Genomic DNA, 20,813 nt, shown 5'->3' on the forward strand with positions numbered 1-20,813 from the left:
AGAGAAACTATGAATGTAATGTGAGGGGCGGTTTATGTGTGTGTGTGTGTGATAGAGGCGGGACTGTGGCACACCGAGCTGTTTTTTTTTTTTTTTTTTTTTTTTTTTACGATGCGTTTTATTCTAAGCCAATTCCAATAGTCGCACAATTTCTCGCGGTCTAAGTTATACCAGTGTGGAGGGGCCACGAACTGTGTCCATTAACTCCTTGGCACTGATAACTTTCCCTACATACTGTATTGCAGAAGGTGCCTGATAGCGTGCATCTCTGGCAGTGAATGGTCTCCTGTTGCTCACTCCTTCACTCTGCTGCTGTTCCAGAGTTTTGTTTCACCTGACGGTTTTGTTCACAAGAGAAAGCAACTATAGTGGCAGGGTTAAAGTCTCCGTCAACCTTTTCACAACCTGATTCTTCTCCTTACACTAAATATAAATCATCTGAAGTTATCCAGAATACAATGAAAAAAAAAGTCAACGGAATGAAAAGGTTAATCTATTTGAAGAAACGCATTACAGTTCATATTAAGCCACGCTCTAATGTGGATTTTTTTTTTTTTTTTTTTTTTTTTGTCTACATCGGCCTCAGCTTCCAAGTACTGAACAACCTAATGCAGGCGATAATGTATTATAGAAAGGTACCATCCTGAACACTACCTTTACTGGCTGAAGGATGCGGTGGAGCCAAGACGGAAATCACCCGACTTACCGACACAGAAATGATAGAATGACAATATACCATTTTAACAATAAACATCGTCATTAGCGTATACTGTACAGTAGATGCTATTGGCACAGAGAACGTGACGCGTCGGGAGGCTGTTCACCATTAGAATCACATTGATGTAGTTTTCATTACGCCATGAAGTTAAATTAAACGTGCAGCTTACCCTGTTGGTGAAAACATATGTAAATGCCATAAGAAAAGGTCACAGAACTCGTCCTTAAGGAATTATTAGACATCTTTGCAGGTGTCGTCTTCGCCTTATAATTATCCAGAGTCGCAACTTTGCATTTATGTTCAGACAACTTTTTTTTTTTTTAATTTAGGTCTAAATAAGTATTACTATAAATTAACATCTACATTATAGCACCTTCCCATATCAGTGCTGTCATACGAAATTCAGTTATCTAACATGGTGTATCTTCAAATTTCGCCCACAGCGGTCTTGTCTGAGACAGGACTGCTTTAGGTAGTCTTGACCGATCTAATTCTCAACAATCATGGGGTCAAACTAAACTCTAAACCGATACAGACTGCTCTTAAAGCCTTAGAAAACGCAGTTCCGGTATACTGATAAAATGCCATTGCAAAACGTCATTGTAAATTATGCCACTAATAATTTTTTGCAGACTTGAAAACGACCCTTTAAGCTATGCCTGTAGCTTCAGCACTGTCACCAGCAGCGCAAATTCCTATCAGCTGCCTTGTGCGAAGTAACAATAATACCTGCGTCGTTTTGCCCACGAGCAGTGCTTGAGTCCTGGGCGATTGATAACTGATTTTCATATTAAACATTCACTGGTGCAATCTTCCTGCCACTTGTATACCGATGGAGTTTGTATCATTAACATGGAAGAGGATATTCATGTGCTGAGTAAATCGCTATGGAAAAGGCATTACGAAATTCCCATAAAGACTCATACAATACGACCTATTACGTATCAATAACATGGGAAAGGATATTCAAGGGCGATAAGCAGAATAAATCGTTTCGTAAAAGGTGCATGAAAAGCTCTTAACAGGCACATAAAATAAGACCCGCGAAGTCATGACTAGTTTCCCGTTTACAAACAGGATATCAACTCTGACCTCTCCAACTGTTTACCTGTAATAGCTCTCATCCTAGGGAAAAAAAAAAAAAAAACTACAGAATGGGGAACAAAAAATTAAGGATTATGAAAGGCAAGGAGTAAGTTCCCGGTAGAGGTTGTGTGTGTGTGTGTGTGTGTGTGTGAGGGTAAAACATCACTGTGGAAGAATGGCCAAACAGTAAGCTAAGTACAAATAATGGAAAAACAACTGTGTAGAAGAATGGACAAAAGAAAGATAAGCAAATAGTTATATTGTATGTCGAAATGGAAAGACAAGCACGAGAAGCAAGAGTACTGTGTGGAAGAATGGGCAAGTGGAATGATAAGATTAATAAAACGGTGTGGATGAATGGACACGTACAAAGATGAGTAAAAGTAAAGATTTAATAGAACTATGTGGAAGAATGGGCAAGTGGAATGATAAGTACAAGTAAAGATACCAACAGAATTGTGTGGAAGAATGGGCATGTGAAAAGATAGGTAAAGATTTCACAGAACTGGGTGAAAATTAGCAAGTAGGAAACTATGTGCAAGTAAAAAAATTAATCGAACTGTGGAAAAATAAAAGTAAAAAGAACTGTGTGGATGAATGGGCAAGTGAAAAACAGATAACCACAAGACTAAGTAAAATGTGCTGTGACGTGGGCAAGAATAATGTGAGAGGACAGAACATGCCAGACGTGCCAATCCCCTTCAAAAAAGCTGGCCACGTGAACCACCCGGCTCAGCTGATGCCAAACAACACGGCCTCATCCGCAGTTTTTTTACGTCGCTCGCGTTTAAATACCACGATGTCCTTTTCAGTTGTTTCTTGCTCGTTCCACGCCCTTTAATTTAATGTAATCCCTTCATTCACATAAAACAAAAGGTTGAAAATCTGGTCACATCGAATCACATAATAGGTTAAGTCTTTTAGTTGCAGTACTACAATTCCACTGTCTTCACACTCGGAGCAGGTCCATCACTTTTCTCACTGACGCACCTCAAAAAGAATCATCCATGGGCACACTTACCAAGCTTCCCTCTTGGGAATATTACGTCAGCAGAGGAAAGTGTGTAAAGGTGAAATAACAGGCTAACTTCTGTCCTCAATTGTACCAAGCAATCCAGTGGTGATAATTTACTGCTACAATAGCCTATGTGCTTTCCAAAAATTTCTGTTACAGCTCATCGACTATGACAACAAAATTCATTCCCTTTAAATAGCCTGAAGAGAGAGAACGAATGCTTGTTGCGTAATATGCTCCCCCCTCCCAACTTTTTTTAGTGCTTAACGCTGACGTGATGCGGAGAAGCTTAAGTTTGAAGTGGTGGTCCTAAACTACTGAACTGTTTCCAAATGTAATATACTCGACATAATGAGGAAAAGTATCAGAAACTCATCGACATCCAAGTCGGCAGAGTCCTCGTATATGTTACAGTCACCTTGATACTCATCTTCGATAATGATAACGAATTAAAGGTAAAGCTGTCGCGGAAGTTTTGTTGGAGGGAACACAACATCTATTTTTTTTCTTTTTGGAGGGCCACTCCTTGACAGTCCCTCGTCACCGAACATCTGAAAGTGCTGGGTAAACCTATTAGTCTAAGTCATAAAATACGATGCCAACCTTACCACATGATTCGATGATGTACCGTAATTTACAGTTAGCAGTCAGTAATGTCTGCGAGGGGTAAATGTATACATACATACCCTAGGTCAAGAGAATTCTCTTGACCCAGTACATACCCACACCCTATATATGACCGGCAGTCCTCCACTACTTAATCGCAGCGAACTCGTACCAGCAAGGTAAACATCATCGGACATTATAAATTACCTTTCTAGGTTACCCTAATTCTTACAATGCCTAAAATTTTCCTCATGTAGTAGTTCATAAAGAAAGTCCGGGCCAGACTCACGTCAATCAGTGAAGTGGAATTCTACCCCTACTCCCTCACGTCCACAGCGACACTGGTGAGCTGACTGCTAGCCACCTCCCCTTCCCAGCTGCCGTCAGTGATGCCAACCCAACAGCATTTTCTGCTACTCTACAAGGCTTACCAACGAAATATACCCTATATATAAATATATGTATACACACCTAGGTACGTGGTCATGTCCTTAGGCAGTTAATACCAGTGCAATTACCGTGTTAACTAGTTATCTGCATCTAGGGAATTACAAGGTATAAGGGGAACTTATCTATAGTCCATCATTATGAAGTAAAAACTACCTAGAGTTCTCTCTTACCCCCGATAATGAATTTAATTAACGATCCTTATTATTTTGTGAACCCTCCCTCTCTCTTTCTCTCTGTATGAACCACATCCATCTATGTCATTCTGTACCTAATAACAAGTAGATAAGGGCAATCTGAATTTCGAAAAACATTCTCTGACATCATAAATCATGAAAACAGTATCTGTACTGTACAGTACATTACTGCCCCTACCCCTTACCCTGCTCTGAGCACTTTTTACCTTAATTTACCACCTTACTACATTCACCTTTACAGAGTGACAACACAGGTTGACATCAAATAAAGACTGTATATACAGTAGTTGGTTTGTTTTCACCCAACGGAAATTGGCCACTCCCACAACCTGAGTGCTTGAAATTCGATGCCTTAGTTATGAGGCAGGAATAAGTCTCCTTGGTAACCTGTCAAATCAGTTTTCCAATCTGACTAAGCTTTGTCAATAACTGAACTGAAAGGAGATGGTAATCTTTCTCAGGTAAACCTTGCTAGTCCTATCAGTATAATCCTTGCATTATTACTCCACTGCATATCATTCCCACTAGGCTACACCTGAATTACTTCTACAATTACCACATTCATCTACCCCTTCCATTCTTGTGAAATTATACTCTATCTTATACTGCTCACAGTATAACAATACACTGATAAAGTGCTGTACTCACTACATAACCGAACGTATTATAATTTAACAAACTTCAAGTTCATATCCATAATACTGTACTCCTATATCCATCACATCATTCCTCATTCTAGTATCCACACATAAAAACTAGTAATATCCTTGCAAGCACCATATTGATACAGTATTAATATTCTTGTATAACTTTGTAATCTCACTCATTCATTTCAATGAGTATGCAGCCACAACTCCATCTACCCACACATTTTTCATTTCTGAACTTGTTACTGTACCTCCCTGAAAATCATGCAAACAATTCAAAATTAATATATATATATATTTTGACTTGTCTATCTATAGCCAGACAATTTAATCCTGGAAGAGGTGGCCACAAACAAATCACCTCCATGCCATCAGACTGTCCTTCCTACAACTCATAATCCCCTCACTCATATACCACTCCACCCCATCCATCCATCTGTTTCATTGTTTCTTTCTTTACATCTCCTTCTCCCCCTCCACCTCAGTCACATACACTCTCTTCCTTAACTTCTCACGCTCCAATTTCTCCACATGGCCAAACCATCTCAAAGTAAATTTCCTAACACTTTCCAGCACATTCCCATCAACACCATAATCCACATAAACTTCCTAATTCGTCTGTCTGTTTCTCCATTTAGGCTAACTCCACATGTTCCCCTCAAACAATTCAGTTCCACCCCTCTAACTCACTGAGTTGTGTCCTTCCAATTAAGCACAAATATCACTTTCAATTGTTAGCGTGGGGTTCACAATAATTACTTTACAAAGCGTTCTTTACTTCCATGCTCACATCTTTAACTACCCTCAGTATGCACTCTTCCCTCCTTGTTATAGCCATTCTTTATAGCATTTAATTCTCCAAACTTCCATTCTTGCTCCTCACACACCTAAATATTTGCAGACAATCATGATCTCCATTTCCTTCCCATTTAGCCTCATGCTGCACTCTGTGAATTCACTCCTCTCAGCAACTATAAATGGACAAACAGCTGCAAAAGTTTTATTTCTTCACTAACACTGCTTATAAAAAGAAGACACTGACATCTTTTCCCCCCTCCCCTGTTTACACAATCATTTGTTAACTTTGGGGTACCAAACATGCAGATTCTAGGTCCTGTACAAAGGGATACGGTTTTCTATTATAAAGCTGATCCATTAACCAGCCCCCAGTTCTGACCCCCCAATTTTGTACCTACTAAAGACCCCTCTACGACCCTAATAAGAGTACAAATACAATTCCTAAGGGCACAGACAAATGCTTTAGAGGTAAAAGCAGAGAAGAGTGTCCTTTTAAATCTAATCACATTCCTTTCCTCAGTGTGACACTTTACCTCTGTCATTTCATTTCACTGCACACTTCCCCCCAAATATAAACCTTTCACCCTCCTTAGCAAGCCTTCCTTCTCTTTTCTCTCAACATGACCCCCTGTGGCGGGGGGGACACAACCTGGCCGCACTATGGGGTGGTACTACTACTCTGCGGCCAGGTTGTGTTAGGAAGAATACTGCCACCGTATTCCCTGCGTGTCGTAAAAGGCGACTAAAAGGGGCGGGGTGAGGGGACTAGGGACCCCCTCCTCTGTTTTGTAGTTCCTAAAAAGAGACAGGCCAGAGAAAGGGATGGGGGATGGAGTTATCCCCGTACCCTGAAGATTGGGTCTATGAATGTGCGTGGATGTAGTACGATTGAGGCTAAAAGGGAGGAGATTGGGAGAATGTTTGTGAGAAGAAAGTTGGATGTGTTAGCTTTGAGTGAAACGAAGATGAAAGGGAAGGGGGAATCTATGTTTGGAAGTGTGAATGGAAGATTGTCAGGTGTTGATAGAGGAAGGGCAAGAGAAGGTGTGGCCTTGTTAGTGAGTCCGGAAGTTCAGCAATGTGTGATTGAATGGAAGGAGGTGTCATCGAGACTGATGTGGGTGAAAGCGAAATTTGAACGTGAGTTGTGGGTGTTTGTGAGTGCATATGGGCCTGGTAGTGAAAGGGATGAACAAGAGAGGGAGTCTTTCTGGAATGATGTTGATGAGTGTCTGCAGAGTTTTGAAGCGAATGTGAATGTGGTAATGATGGGAGATCTGAATGCTAGAGTGGGAAATGTAGCAGTTGAAGGCGTAGTTGGTATGCATGGTGTGCCTGGAAGAAATGAAAATGGGGAACGAATGATAGCGATGTGTGTTGAGCGAGAGATGGTGATTGGGAATACGCTGTTTGAGAAGAAAGATATTTATAAGTATACATGGGTGAGACAGGAGGGTGGAAGGGTTGTTGATAGAGCCTTGATGGACTATGTGGTTGTGTCTAGGAATGTAATAGGAAGATTGTTGGATGTGAGAGTTCTGAGAGGGGAGGGTGGAGGTATGTCTGACCACTACCTGGTGGAGGGAAAGTTAAGAGTAGGTAAGAGATGGATGAGAGCTAGGAGGGTTAGGTGTGGCAGGGAGGTTTTGAAAGTGAGTGAGTTCGATAAAAGAGAGAAAAGATAGAGTATCAGGAGAAATTGAAAGATGAGTGGAACGCAGTGAAAGATCGGGAAAATGGCAGCGTGGAGGAGGAATGGCAGTTGTTTAAGAGTGCTGTGGTGGGGCATGCAGAAGAGGTGTGTGGTGTGAGACGTGTGGGTGGTGGTGTAAGAAAAGGAAGTGAATGGTGGTGCGAGGAAGTAAGTATGGCTGTCGCTGAGAAGAGACGTGCATATGAAGTGTGGCTGCAGAGGAAGGATGAGATGTCATATGAAAGGTATAAGGAGAAGAGGAATAGAGCGAGAAGGGCTGTGCGTGATGCTAAAGTGGCAGCAGATGAGAGGTGGGGTAGGCGGCTGACAGAGAATTTTCAGCAGAATAAGAAAATGTTTTGGAAGGAGGTGAAAAGGGTGCGAAAGGGAGAGTCTGGGAAGGAAGAACGAGTAAAAGCAGAGGATGGAAGGATGTTAATTGAGATGGATGCAGTAAGGAAGAGATGGGCAGAGTATTTTGAAAGATTGTTAAATGTAGAGGAGGAAAGGGTGGCTGAGATTGTGGCGGATGGAAGGGTGCAAGGAATAAATGTGTTGGGAGAGTTGAATGATTCTTTGATCACGAAGGAGGAAGTGGAGAAGGCAGTAAAGGAGATGAAAGCAGGGAAAGCTGCAGGTATGGATGGGTGTGCTGTGGAATGCCTGAAGGGTGGTGGAGTGACTATTGTTGACTGGTTAGTAAGATTGTTGAATGTGTGCTTTGAGAAAGGTATGGTGCCAATTGACTGGGCAAGTGCTTGTGTGGTCCCGTTGTATAAAGGCAAGGGTGATAAGTATGAATGTACTAGCTTTAGGGGTATAAGTCTGTTGAGTGTTGTAGGTAAGGTGTATGGTAGAGTGTTAATTATGAGAGTTAGAGAGGGTACAGAGGGAGTAATTAGTGATGAGCAGTGTGGCTTTAGGAGAGGGAGGGGATGCGTTGATCAGGTGTTTGCTGTGAGACAAGTGTGTGAAAAGTATTTAGCGAAAGGCAAGGATGTGTTTTGGGCATTTATGGATTTAGAGAAAGCGTATGATAGAATTGATAGGGAGGCTTTGTGGACTGTTTTAAGATTGTATGGACTTGATGGTAGGTTACTAAAAGGGGTGAAAAGTTTTTATGTAAATAGTAGAGCGTGTGTAAGAGTGGGAAATGCTGTGAGTGATTGGTTTCCCGTGAGAGTGGGGCTGCGACAGGGATGTGTGATGTCGCCTTGGTTGTTTAATATTTACATGGATGGTGTTGTAAGGGGAGGTGAATGCAAGAGTTTTAGGTGGTCTGAGTCTGGTAAATGTTGATGGAGGAGAGTGGAATCTGAAGCAGCTGCTGTTTGCAGATGATACTGCACTGGTGACTGATTCAGAGGAGAGATTGAGAGAGTTGGTAGAGGAGTTTGGAAGGGTGTGTGGAGAGGAGGAAATTGAAAGTAAATGAGAATAAGAGTAAAGTGATGAAGTGTACGAGGTTGATAGATGGTAGGGGGATGAATATAGTTTTGAATGGTGAGTTGCTTGAGGAGGTAGATTGTTTTAAATATCTAGGGTCACATGTTGCTGTGGATGGAAGAATAGATGCAGAAGTGAAGTTTAGAATAAATGAAGTAGGAAAGGTGCGGGGAGGAATGAAAAAGTGTTTAAATGTCGTTCGCTTAGAATGGATGTAAAGAGAAGGCTGTATGAGGGTGTTGTGGTACCGACTGCATTATATGGGTCTGAAACATGGAATATGGGTGTAGCAGAGAGGAAAAGTTTGAATGTAATGGAGATGAGATGTCTGAGGAGTATGTGTGGAGTGACGCGTATGGATCGGGTGCGAAATGATGAAGTGCGAAGGAGAACTGGAGTTGTTCGGGAGATGGCTGGTAGAGTTGAGCAGAGGGTGTTGCAATGGTTTGGGCATATGGAGAGAATGGATAATGAGCGATTGGTGAAAAAGATAACTAGATCTGATGTGAGAGGTGTAAGGCTGAGAGGAAGACCACGAATAGGATGGATGGACAGTGTGAAGAGAGCGCTGGATGCGAGAGGGATGTCTGTTGAGCAAGGAAGAGTGGCTGTGCGTGACAGAAATAAATGGAGAGAAATTGTGAATGAATAAGTGATGACGCAGCCCTGAGGGGATATTCTCCCGCATTTGGTCTGATCAGCTAGTCAGGTCAGGTGCGGGTAAGGGAATGGGTCTGTTATGATGTGGCAGAGGTAAACCAGTTCTGCTGTCGGGCCCTGCTGCGGATGTCACTGAGTGCTTTGCGCAGTTGACCCTTGTGCGGTGTGGTGCGGTGAGGATCTGTCCGTTCTCCCCTTTGGGGCTAAGATGCGAATGAATGTGTTTGAATGGATGAGTAAATGGAGAGTGAGTCGTCCTGTCTCGGCTACCTCCCTTTCCTTGGGGGAAGCAGCCTAGGTATATAGATAGATAGATAGATGACCAAACCACCTTAACCTCCCAAACTGCATCACCTCTCTGATATTTCTGCTGTCAATACTCTTTTGCAGCAAACTATGTACTGTTCTGTCACTCACCAAGCCCCTACTCAACTATCTCAATACTCTCTCTTCTGTGTTCCAATCTCTATGTAGATTATCCTCTTCTCTTCCAGGCCACATCTCACCACTAATCAAAATAACACTAAAAAAAAAATAGCCCTTACATAACTGGGCAAAGGAACAGTTCCATAAACTTTTACCATCCACTTTTCAATCCAAGTTATCAAAAAGATCATGCCCCTACTCCTCCCACAGTCAGCATGTCTCCCTGGTAACAAAACCTTCCATACACTTTATATGACTGTCTCTGCAACCAAAGTTTTCTAGTCTATCTTTCACAGTTCAATACAGTACTCCTACATACAGTATGACACAAGAAAAATTTCTCACATCTTGCAATCTACCTCTAACACTGCTGCATCTTTTGTGAACCCATCTATTACAAGCTCCGAACAGGATGAAATTCACAGTCTCCCATTTTACACACAGCATATAGCCATAGAGCATACAGTACTTCCATGACATACGGTAACCTTTATATCTACCAATAATGACTTTTGTTTTACTGATTCATTTCCTCTGCTTCCAATTTGCTCCTCCACTTTCCAAATATCTCTCACCTCCTCCATGCACTTAACACAGTTGAAAAGCCCATGGTGATGACTCTAAAGTAAAATTGTACCAAATATGTTTCTCAAGAACAGAATATAGTACTGTACCGGTACCAGTATTATTACTAAAGAGAATGAAAAACAAGTTTTGTTACTTCCTTTTCTCCATGGAGGTTCAACCTAAACTGATTGAAATCATATGGTGGCAACATGTTACAACAGTGAAATAAGACACTGTTAGACTGGAGAAGCTAGTTGCCATTGCTTGCAGCCCCTAAAACACAAGGCCTATAATAACCCTCGACTTTGGGTGGTTAATATTGGTGAGCAACAATGTCTGACAATGGCCTAATACAACAGATATACAGTAATAAGTCTTCCCTTGTCATTTAAAGGGGAGATTTAGATAGTTTCTTATTCCTCAGACTTGTTTCCTAGTGATAAAACTGCAAGGCATCAGACAGAGGAAAACAGATATAGTGTCCTGTGGTTTATGTGTTTAGTCAGAACTGCCGGAAGAATGAAAATCTATATATCTATCTATAGCCGGACACCACAATCCCACAAGGGGTGGCCATTTGCCTTCCAGTTAGTTGTTTTATGGTGAGGGGCACTACCCCTCTGCTACCTGTTAACACGTAAGGAACAAATATGGGTTGGTTATACGGTTACCACAAATGTTGTAAATGAATTCCTGGTTAACAGGAAACCATTAACCCTGTCACTCAATGTAAAGCCAGCTGAAAAGGAAAGAAATGCAATGAAAAGTGACAGGAAAATTTGGGAGAAATAGGAAGAGAGGACGGCAGACACAGAAAAGGAATGATAAAGGAGATGGAAGAAGTAAGCAGCACTACATCAAGTGGATGATGGTTGCCACCATGTACCACATATCGTAATATAATAATGATGATAATAAAAATAATAATAATAATAATAATAATAATAATAATAATAATACAGAAATAATAATAATAATAATAACAGGAATTACAGTAAACTTTCAATAGTGGTCCAAAAAAGGCTCTCTTAAAAGTCATTCAAAATAGTGCTATGTTTGGCCTACCTGGTACAGTACTGTAGCTACGATATTTAACATTTAACTGAAGTACTGCATACAGTGCATTAGGCTACGTTAGATTAGATTAACTACAACTCTACGTTTCACAGCTCACTGACATTCGTTTTAACAACCTTTCATTTCCAACTAAGAACAATTTTTCTGTTGTTTTCACTGTCAATACAAAAATGCCCACAAACTGAGTAAATTTTTGGAATGACATCAAACAAATGGCAACTGAGTTTATGCACTAATTTAAAGCAATTTCTCTCTTATGTAAATCATCAAAAATTATTCTTTTAGCACCTGTAACATGGGGTGGGGAGGAATGGTTCAGCTATTAGCTCCAACAATTATTATATCTATGTTAAAATGAACTAACCTAAACTAGTCTGACACAAATTAATCAAATCAAACTTAATTTAATGCACACGCAAAACTGAAGGAGCTAGGAAATGACCACTTGTGAGTTTTGAACTAAAGGAAGATCAAAATATTGATACTGATAATTTCCATAGTATTAGCAAAAACTGTCCATTAACAGCTCTGATATAACATTATGTACTTGATAAGCAATGCTAAGCTTAGATTTAGATGTAAATAAGGAAAATAATAAGCAATTTTTCAAAAACTGGAAAGATGGAATGACTTAATTATTGTACTTTCCTAAATTACATCAAAACTGATGCATACTATTGTTCAGCAAGCATTTGATATTATGCTGAAATGATTTTCACATGGTATTTTTCTATTTTAAATGCAATCTGTGCCACTGCTGTGAAGATTATCATTGCCAATACTTTGAACTTCCTTCTAACCCAAAACTTGCAAATGGTCAACTGAACACTCCTCCCTCCCACTCCTTTTTTACAGAGTATTAAAGAATTTCTGTCAAATGTTTATCGAAGGGAAACTTTTTAGAACTGCACAGAATATGTGGGGGACATATTCTATGCAGAGTGTGACCTCAGGGGTTAGGGACTGAACAGGAAGGCTGCCAGAGATCAAGCAGCATGGAGAGCTGCCATTAGGTGACCAAGGCTGACACATGCAAGCATGTCTGATCCTCTACAAACAATACAATATGATCCATTAGTAGGGTGTAATTCTGAAATACCAAACAGTGACCAGGAAAAATGTGGACTGAAACTAAAATAATAAAGCCCAAACAACCAACCAGTGCTAAGAGGGGGACCAGGTATTCAAGCTCTCACTGCATGTTGCACAGGGGTCGGTGAACATGGGTAAATTACCCCAAATGGGGTAAATCTAAAAATCTGGGAGGTAATGCATGTGGCATGAGAGGTAATGCATGCAGTATGTTACTGATTTTTCACATGAATGATGTAAGTTTTAGTGAACAAGATGTAAAATCATGTATAATGTATTATGATATTTGTTGCTTAGTTCCCATACTATTGACGTGTGTACAGACTTTTCTTGTTGTTGTTGTTCTCCGTAATTTTTTGTCGGGGGGGTAATTTCATTGTACTCAAATAAATCTGGGGGCAATACCCTACAAAATTCCCAAACCTTGGTAAGGCACATATGTTATATCCTGACAAAAGTTCCCTGAGATTCTGCAGAATGTCTAGGGAAATATTAAGTAGAAGCCACAACTGAAATTCCAGCAGACTGAGGTGTTTTCTGTTTATATCTCATTATTTGCTGACACTTCTCATTTATGACACTTCTGCCATGGATTAACTCCTTCCCCCCTTGAGGTCATCAAGCCCCCCTGGAGGTTCATTAATAATCCCAAGGGCCATTTGTGATGGAAATGTCACAGAAGTGTTAGAAAATATTAAGATATAAATAGAAAACATCTCAACTGAATTCCAGTCGTGGCTTCTGCCATACTTATATTATCCCATATTTGTTCGGTTAAATTTTCCTTCACTGCACCCATGACTGTTGGTGCCACCTTCACCCTGCGATAGTTCTCATCCCCAGCGGTGCCAAGGCAGCTGAAGAGGCCTAAATAGCGCTTTCTCCCTAGTGTAAGCTGCTTTCCAAGGTCTGAGCAGCTTTCAAGGTAGCTAAGGGTAAGTTTGGAGAAGCTAATAACACAGGGGGGTCAGTCCCCCTCCCCCAGTAACGACAAGGTTAGGTTAAGTCTGGTTAAAGACAGGTTGGTGAGGGCAGGTTAGGTTTAAATTGGCTAGGTTTTTAATGTATTTTGATTTACTTAGATTTCATTCAGTGTCTAACCAGGCAATGTATTTCAAGTGAATCTGATTTTTTTTTTTTTTTTTCACACTCCTGTGGGGTTAGGAGTCATTGCAACAAAACTAAGTCTCCAAATCAATAATGTTAAAAATCGTTAGTTAAAAAAGGGTAAAATACAAGGTTGCAACAAAGTAGAAAATTTCGTTTGTTCCAAGACCCCTAATCCCACTGGTTCCTTTCCATTCTGATAGGGTGAAGGTTAAGTAAAGTAGGATTAGAGGGTCGATTTGACATAATCTGGGAGACTCATTCCTATCTCATGACATGGGATTATCGATAAAAAAATGCTGTCAAAATTTCTTAAACTGGCTATAGATGTGGCCGAGTTCATCAAATGAAAGCAAAATTACTAGTCTAGCTGCGGTGGATAACCACAGAAATAACGAAAACACTAAGTTACCATCAATACAATACTGTGTGGAGAGAATGGCAGTTCATTCTACTTATCCCAGGACTCGAGAACAATACACAAATTTACCTATTTAATGCCTGCTAGTGTTCTAGCTGGGCGTTCCAGCGTAAAATGGGGGTCAGCAAGGTCGTCCTCCGATGCGCCGTCGATTAAATTGACAGTTCAACCTCTCTCTCTTTGTTTACACTTGGCTGCACTACACAATCCTTCTCCCTATTGTATTACCAACCATGCAGCCAGTGCCGCAGCTATGTGTTCATTAAAAATGCCGATTTATACTTACATAAATAAAGCACAGACGGCGCAAGTTCACACCAATCAAAATTTGTCGAGCCGCACCACTAGCCAGCATCTACCAATATTAACTCGCAAGTGATCAAAGAAAAAAACGCGAAACTTATAGGTTGTTGGCTTGCTCTATAATTTAATCATATTTATCCAAGTTGTATATATTTATTACATTTAATTAAACTTGCAACAGTACGGGTACCATATATCTACTAACTTGCCAAGAAAGATCAGGACACTGGGTGAGCTATATGTGTATCTCACTATCTAGACTATTTCATCACAGATCAGTGCAGCCTATTTGCATTAAAGACTTATAATGTGCCATTTATCTTCCTCTACACGCGCACACACTGCGTTGCCCATCGTCGCTCGCCGCGCTCGCGAGGATTGCTCTTCTTGAAAATTCGTTAGTCTTTTTACAATAAATTTTTGCTAACTGCACACGATTTCATACTACTTACGACTATCTTTCGGATTAATAAATGCGTATCTGTACCTCCTCCAGTAGGAAACTTCTTAAATAAAAGTTGAATAATTGTTTGAAAGTAGCAAGAATAAAATGGACAAGCGCATTCATCGACCGCGCGACCTGCGTCGGACCACGAACGGCAAAAGAAGTTAAAGAAATGGGAGCGGTGAGTGTCATGCTGGCGTAAAATTGGTTTCTTTGTGTTCTAAACAGGAAGGAACTCACAAAATACACCTATGCAACGCTCTAATTGTACAAGGTGAGTACACAAACTCAAAGTAGCAATACTAATAGCTTTGTTGTTGTCCTTATATTCTAGTTACAACTTTGGCATGTTCAGGCTGAGATACATAGACAGCATGAGGAAAAGGGTCAGTCTGGGAAATAGGGCCATAATCTGAGGGTCTGAAGGGACCTTTACTCCAAGTGTATTGGGGAGTCCGCTGCACAGTCTACAGTATACACCAACGAAGGAGGGGGGGGGGAGCTGGGAGGTGAGTGTCTGTACTGCAGGATGTTGTTACAGTGTATGTGGCAAGTAGGAGGCCAAAAGGGAGAGATTTCGATCCTGTGGTTCCGAAAGAGGGGAACCAGATATCTAATTCTTCCTAAAGGCATGGGGGACAGACGTTAATGTACAGTATATTGTTCCCAAAGTGGGTATGCAGGGAGGTTAGAAGGGACCTGGGAAAGTCAGGACAGCAAGGTTACACAGTTGTGCCTCCAGGATCTCTTTTCCTGTTGTAGAAGGGAGAGGACTGAGGGAGTGTCGGGGGGGAACCACAGGGAGGGTGGTCACTCCGGGGATTGTAGTGTCTCGCAGTTGTCGATCCAGGCTAGGGGGACGTCATGGCTTCTCCAGAGCTGAACTGCGTCAAGTCGGTCAGTTTCAAGGCAGGATGTCAGAGCTTCTCCAGCACTGAGCAGCGGCAAGCCAGTCAATTATCAAGGTTTCTCTGGCACTGAACCGTGTCGAGCCAGTTCAGTAGGGGTATCACGTTGAGCCAATACTATCAGTTTGCGTCAAGCCAAATCAGAGTCAGAGGAGCATCAAGCCTTCTCTTCCCTACTGCATCGAGCCAGTACTAGACTGGAGAGCTCTGGCTGTTTGCAGTACCTTACTTGGGGCTCGGGCTGCAAAGGCGGGTGGGCTGTGGCTTCAAGCAAGAAGGGCAGCTAGGGGTGACATTGGCATGCTTTCTGTGCCCCTCTTGCTTGGGAGCTCATATGGTCGCTATCCTAGCAGTGGGGCGGGGCTGCCTCTCATTTGCCTGGCAAGGGTTTTCTTTGGCAGTAGCTGGGATGGGGACTACGGTAGGTGGCCTTTCCCGGGCATTTCAGTGAGCAAAGGATTGGGCAGGATGGGCTAAATTTGGTGGGTGGTGGAGCAAGGCTTGGAAAGTATATCCCGTGAAATCAGTCACTGTAGGATCAGTAATTTAAGTGCAGTGAAGATTTATTTCTTAATGTCCCCCAATGATGGAAATTTCAGGGGTAAATAAATGGATGTTGGAGACAAAGAAATGAGGGTTGAGCTGGAACTCTGGGGACAGGGTAGGGTAAGGTACATTGAAAAATGGGCATTGTAGGATTAATGGTTCGAGTACAGTGAAGGTTTATTTTAAAGTTTTCTCCAGTAAGATCAACAATCCCAAGATGCTTTTTATCTTTCTATCTATACTCAGATGCCATAATCCCGTAAGGGGTGGCTGTTTGTCTTTGAGTTAGTTGTTTTATGGAAAGCGACACTAACCCACCACAAACCCTCTTGCTGAGACAGGGAACACATATGAGTTGGTTTATGTGCATACCACTTGGTATTGTAAATGGTTTCCTGGCTTACAGGAAACCATTAGGCTTGTCGCTTAATGTAAAGCCACGCGAAAAGGAAAGAAGAGTAATCAAGAGTAACAGGAAAGATGGGAGAAATAGGAAGGGAGGAGGGCAGACACAGAAAAAGAACGATAAAGGTGAAGGAAAAAGTACGCAGCACTACATCAAGTGAGTGGATGATGGTCACCAATATAGCCTACTGTATAGGAAAGAAAAGGGGACTGTCCTTTGTTTTTGTGACAGTCCCTAGGGAGATGGTGAAGTGGGCAGTGAAAGAGCTTGGGATGAAGGAGTGACTGGTGAGAGTGGTTATGGTTATGTACTGTATATGGGTGCCTGCTCTTAGGTGAGAGTCAACGGATATTTCAATGATGAGTTTTCCGTGAATGTTGGCATGCATCATGGGTTAGTCTTGAGCCCCTTATTGCTTGTCATGGTGCTTGAAGCTCTCTCATGTGGCTTTAGAAATGGACTGCCACGTGAGATGTTGTATGCTGATGACTTGGTGTTGATTGCAGAGAATGAAAAGGAGGCAGAGGAAAGATCTGGGAAGTAGAGAGACGGAATGGGGAACAAAGGCCTGAGTGTAAACGCAGATAAGACAAAAGTAATGGTATCTAGGGTTGGTGGTGGTACTGTCAGAGCAGATGGAAAGTGGCCATGTGCAATTTGCTACAAGGGTATGGGTAGTAACTCCATCTAGTCTAGTGTTTGTGATAAGTGGGTGCATAAGAGATGCGGTGGTATTAGAGGCAGACTGCAAAGTAGTGCTGATTTCAGGTGTGCTGTGTCTGGGAGAGCATGTGGAGAGTGTCAAGCATAAAGGGATTGATCTTACTGGGGAGTCTCTCAAGTGTGAGGAGGAGTATAGTTATTTGGGGGACATGCTGTGTGCTGGAGATGGGACTGGAGCTAGCTGTGTGGCTAGGGTAGGGAATGACTGGAAGAAGTAAAGGGAGCTGTTGCCTCTCCTGACATTGAGAGGGCTCACGCTCCATGCTAAGGGATCTTTGTGTGTGGCATGTGTTAGGAATGTAATGCTGTATGGTAGTGAGACCTGGGAAGTCATCTATCTATCAATCTAAATACCTAGACTGCTTCCCCCAAGGAAAGGGAGGTAGCCGAGACAGGACGACTCACTCTCCATTTACTCATCCATTCAAACACATTCATTCGCATCTTAGCCCCAAAGGGGAGAACGGACAGATCCTCACCGCACCACACCGCACAAGGGTTAACTGCGCAATGCAATCAGTGACATCCGCAGCAGGGCCCGACAGCAGAACTGGTTTACCCCTGCCACATCATAACAGACCCATCCCCTTACCCACACCTGACCTGACTAGCTGATCAGACCAAATGCGGGAGAATATCCCCTCAGGGCTGCGTCATCATTTGTTCATTCACAATTTCTCTCCATTTATTTCTGTCACGCACAGCCACTCTTCCTTGCTCAACAGACATCCCTCTCGCATCCAGCGCTCTCTTCACACTGTCCATCCATCCTATTCGTGGTCTTCCTCTCAGCCTTACACCTCTCACATCAGATCTAGTTATCTTTTTCACCAATCGCTCATTATGGAAGAGGATATTCATGGGCTCAGACATACAGAAATGACAATGATTAGATGGATGTGTGGTGCATTCTTGAAAGCAAGGCTTGGGGGCTGAGATTATGAATGAAGAGTTGAGAGGAAGGATGGGACTGGAATGTATTGGTGTTGTGGTAAGGAGGGGTAGATTGAGATGGTTTGGGCATGTTGAGAGAACAGAGAATGAGAGTTGGGTGCAGAGGGTGGGAAGTGTAAACGTCAGGGGCAGGATCGCAAGAGGCAAACTGATGAACTGGGATGAAGTCACTGAGTGTGACCTCAGGGATAAGGGACTCAATAGAGCAGCTACCAGAGACTGAGCAGAGTGGAGAGCCGCCATTAAGTGACCAAGGCTGATACATGCAAGCATGTTGGAGCCTTTATAAATGATACGAGATAACTTCTGACAGACTCTTCTCTAGTCCGAAGTCTGTCGGAAAAACCTGATGGCATCAAACACAGATAAAACTATCTCATCTAGTTTTCTTTTTTTTAATATAAAAGATTTTCCCCCTTTTGCATGGTATCATAGCTGATGAGAGGCACCACTGGAACCATTGGAATCCCACTGGGTAACTTCTATCTTGAATCCAATTCCTCACAGGAAAGATGGAACCACTCACTGCAGTAGGCAAATTCAGTGCTTGCACTGCCATGCCCCAAAGATTTTATAGAGGGTACTGGGGGCCCTTAGTTAGTGCTGATTAGTCAACAAAATGGTGCACAATAAAAAAGAGGAAAATCGAAATGTTCCCCCGAGCTAGACCTTTTTAGATCATATAGCCCTGCTAGGTGACAGGAGGGCACTATCCCTCCTGGCATGGCAGCTACCAGGCATGGCTCAAACTCATGACCCCCCGGTCCTGAGTCCGACGCTCTACCATTGAGCTATCCTGCCCCCCCCAAAAAAACAGAGGAAACACTAAGTAAACATACATACATTCATACATCATCTAATCCTGTTTTGCCCCATGAGGAGTGTAGGAGCCTGGGGCTAGGCAAGTTGGTCCTGACATTTAAAATGAGAGTGACCAGCTTCACTCATCCTTGAGTGGCATTACATGAGCAATAAACTCCAAGCACTCCTTGGACATAAAGCTACACAGGCCTAACCCAGCTGGAGTGCCTTGATAATGATTAATTTTTTATTCATTTGTTTTTCTTTCCTCTGTTATTAAAAAAAAAAAAAAAAAAAAAAAAAAAAAAAAAAAATCACCAACCCACCAGGCACCATAGTCTGGTTATATGATCACCACCCAGCATAGTAAATGGTTTCCTGGTGTATAGGAAACCATTTGGCTTTTCACTCATTGTACAGTGAATGAAGAGGAAAGAAAGACAGAAGAGGAAGGAAGGAAAGAAGGAAGAGAGGAAAGGACAGTCACCTGAGAACAGCACTACATAGAGTGAGTGGATGGTGAGCATCCCCACCTACCACAAAGCGCTATGTAAAACAGGATGGTAATTAACCAATGCTACCTGGGATGGATCCAGGTAGTGCTGCCCCAAACAGGAAAAATAATACCTGGAAAAAAAAAAAAGGGGGGGGGGGGGAATGTGTGGGAGGCCATCATAAGCAGATGGGGTGCAACCTGAATACCTTCCTTGGATGGTAGCCTAACCAAGGTGTTGCAGTATGGTAAACAAATGGCGTGAAAAATTTTGCCTCTTTTGAATTGTCAAAGGCAGCAGCAATTGTGCCACTCAAGAATAGCTCCCACTGCTTACAATACTGCCACTGTGTTTTGCAAAGTGGCAGCATAACAGCTGTGATGTAAAGGAATATTCAGTATTCATCATTTACGTCACTAAGAATCCTTAATATCAGTGGTCTGTTCTAGAGATACTGAACCTCAAAATATAGGAAATTAACATAAAAACAAACAAACAAATCTTATTTGACAGTTGTTTTAATTTACATCAATTAATTAGGCGATTTGTTTGTGGCCACCCCAAACGGGATTGAGGCGTCTGGCAATAGATAGAAAAAGAATTAGTTAGTCATGTGATACTATTTAAAAGTATCCTTGTACTGGAGGCTGGCCATGGTAGAACTATTTTCTATGGAATGGAAGCCAAACCAAGTGCCAAAACTAGCTAATTACGGTACTTCCCACCAGTTATTAGAAAATGTTGGGAGAAAAGAAATCTGAGGTGTAATTTTGTAACAATGTAACAGTCTCAACTTGGACTCTGTTTGCTTGTGGCTGAATGTTTCCTGCCCTGAAGTGAAGATTGTATGGCTAGTTAACTAGCTGGTAGTTACACTACACTCCCAGGGTAGTAACTCCCATGGTTGATGGTGGCCACCCATTTACTACCTATATATTTTGTATCTACAGTATCCATCAGCCAATCCTGTGTTGCCCCAGGAGAAGCGCAGAAGCCTAGGGCTAGGCAAGTTGGTCCTGACATTTAAAATGAGAGTGACCAGCCTCATTCCTGAGTGGCATTATGTGAGCAATAAACCCCAACAACCCCCTGGATATAAACCTGCCCAACCTGTTTTACAATAAAGTACAATGTTATAGGTACATTAGTAGTTACAAATATCTCCAAATATAGTGGAAACCACCACTGCACCCGACATAAGTATACTGTATGCCTTACTGTCTAAAAACT

At 42.0% G+C, this 20,813-nt stretch overlaps 1 protein-coding gene across 6 annotated transcripts in view; it reads right to left on the reverse strand.

Annotated features, from left to right (window-relative positions):
• Window positions 1-14,346, reverse strand: part of LOC145401006 (glutamate dehydrogenase, mitochondrial-like) — a 77,653-nt gene extending 63,307 nt beyond the window's left edge. For 4 of the 6 annotated variants that reach the window (XM_080273370.1, XM_080273369.1, XM_080273368.1 and 1 more), the window contains exon 1: window positions 3,715-3,760. The gene's annotated coding sequence lies outside the window, so the exon portion shown is untranslated. Of the gene's footprint in view, window positions 1-3,714; window positions 3,761-14,072; window positions 14,155-14,289 lie in introns of those variants that run through there. The other 2 variants (XM_080273366.1, XM_080273367.1) reach the window with 2 other exon arrangements.
• Window positions 14,347-20,813: the final 6,467 nt, after the last annotated feature.

Source organism: Coenobita brevimanus, chromosome 54 (assembly GCF_032717465.1).
Source record: "Coenobita brevimanus isolate Jiangsu-jjx chromosome 54, ASM3271746v2, whole genome shotgun sequence".
Classification (NCBI taxonomy): Eukaryota; Metazoa; Arthropoda; class Malacostraca; order Decapoda; family Coenobitidae; genus Coenobita; species Coenobita brevimanus.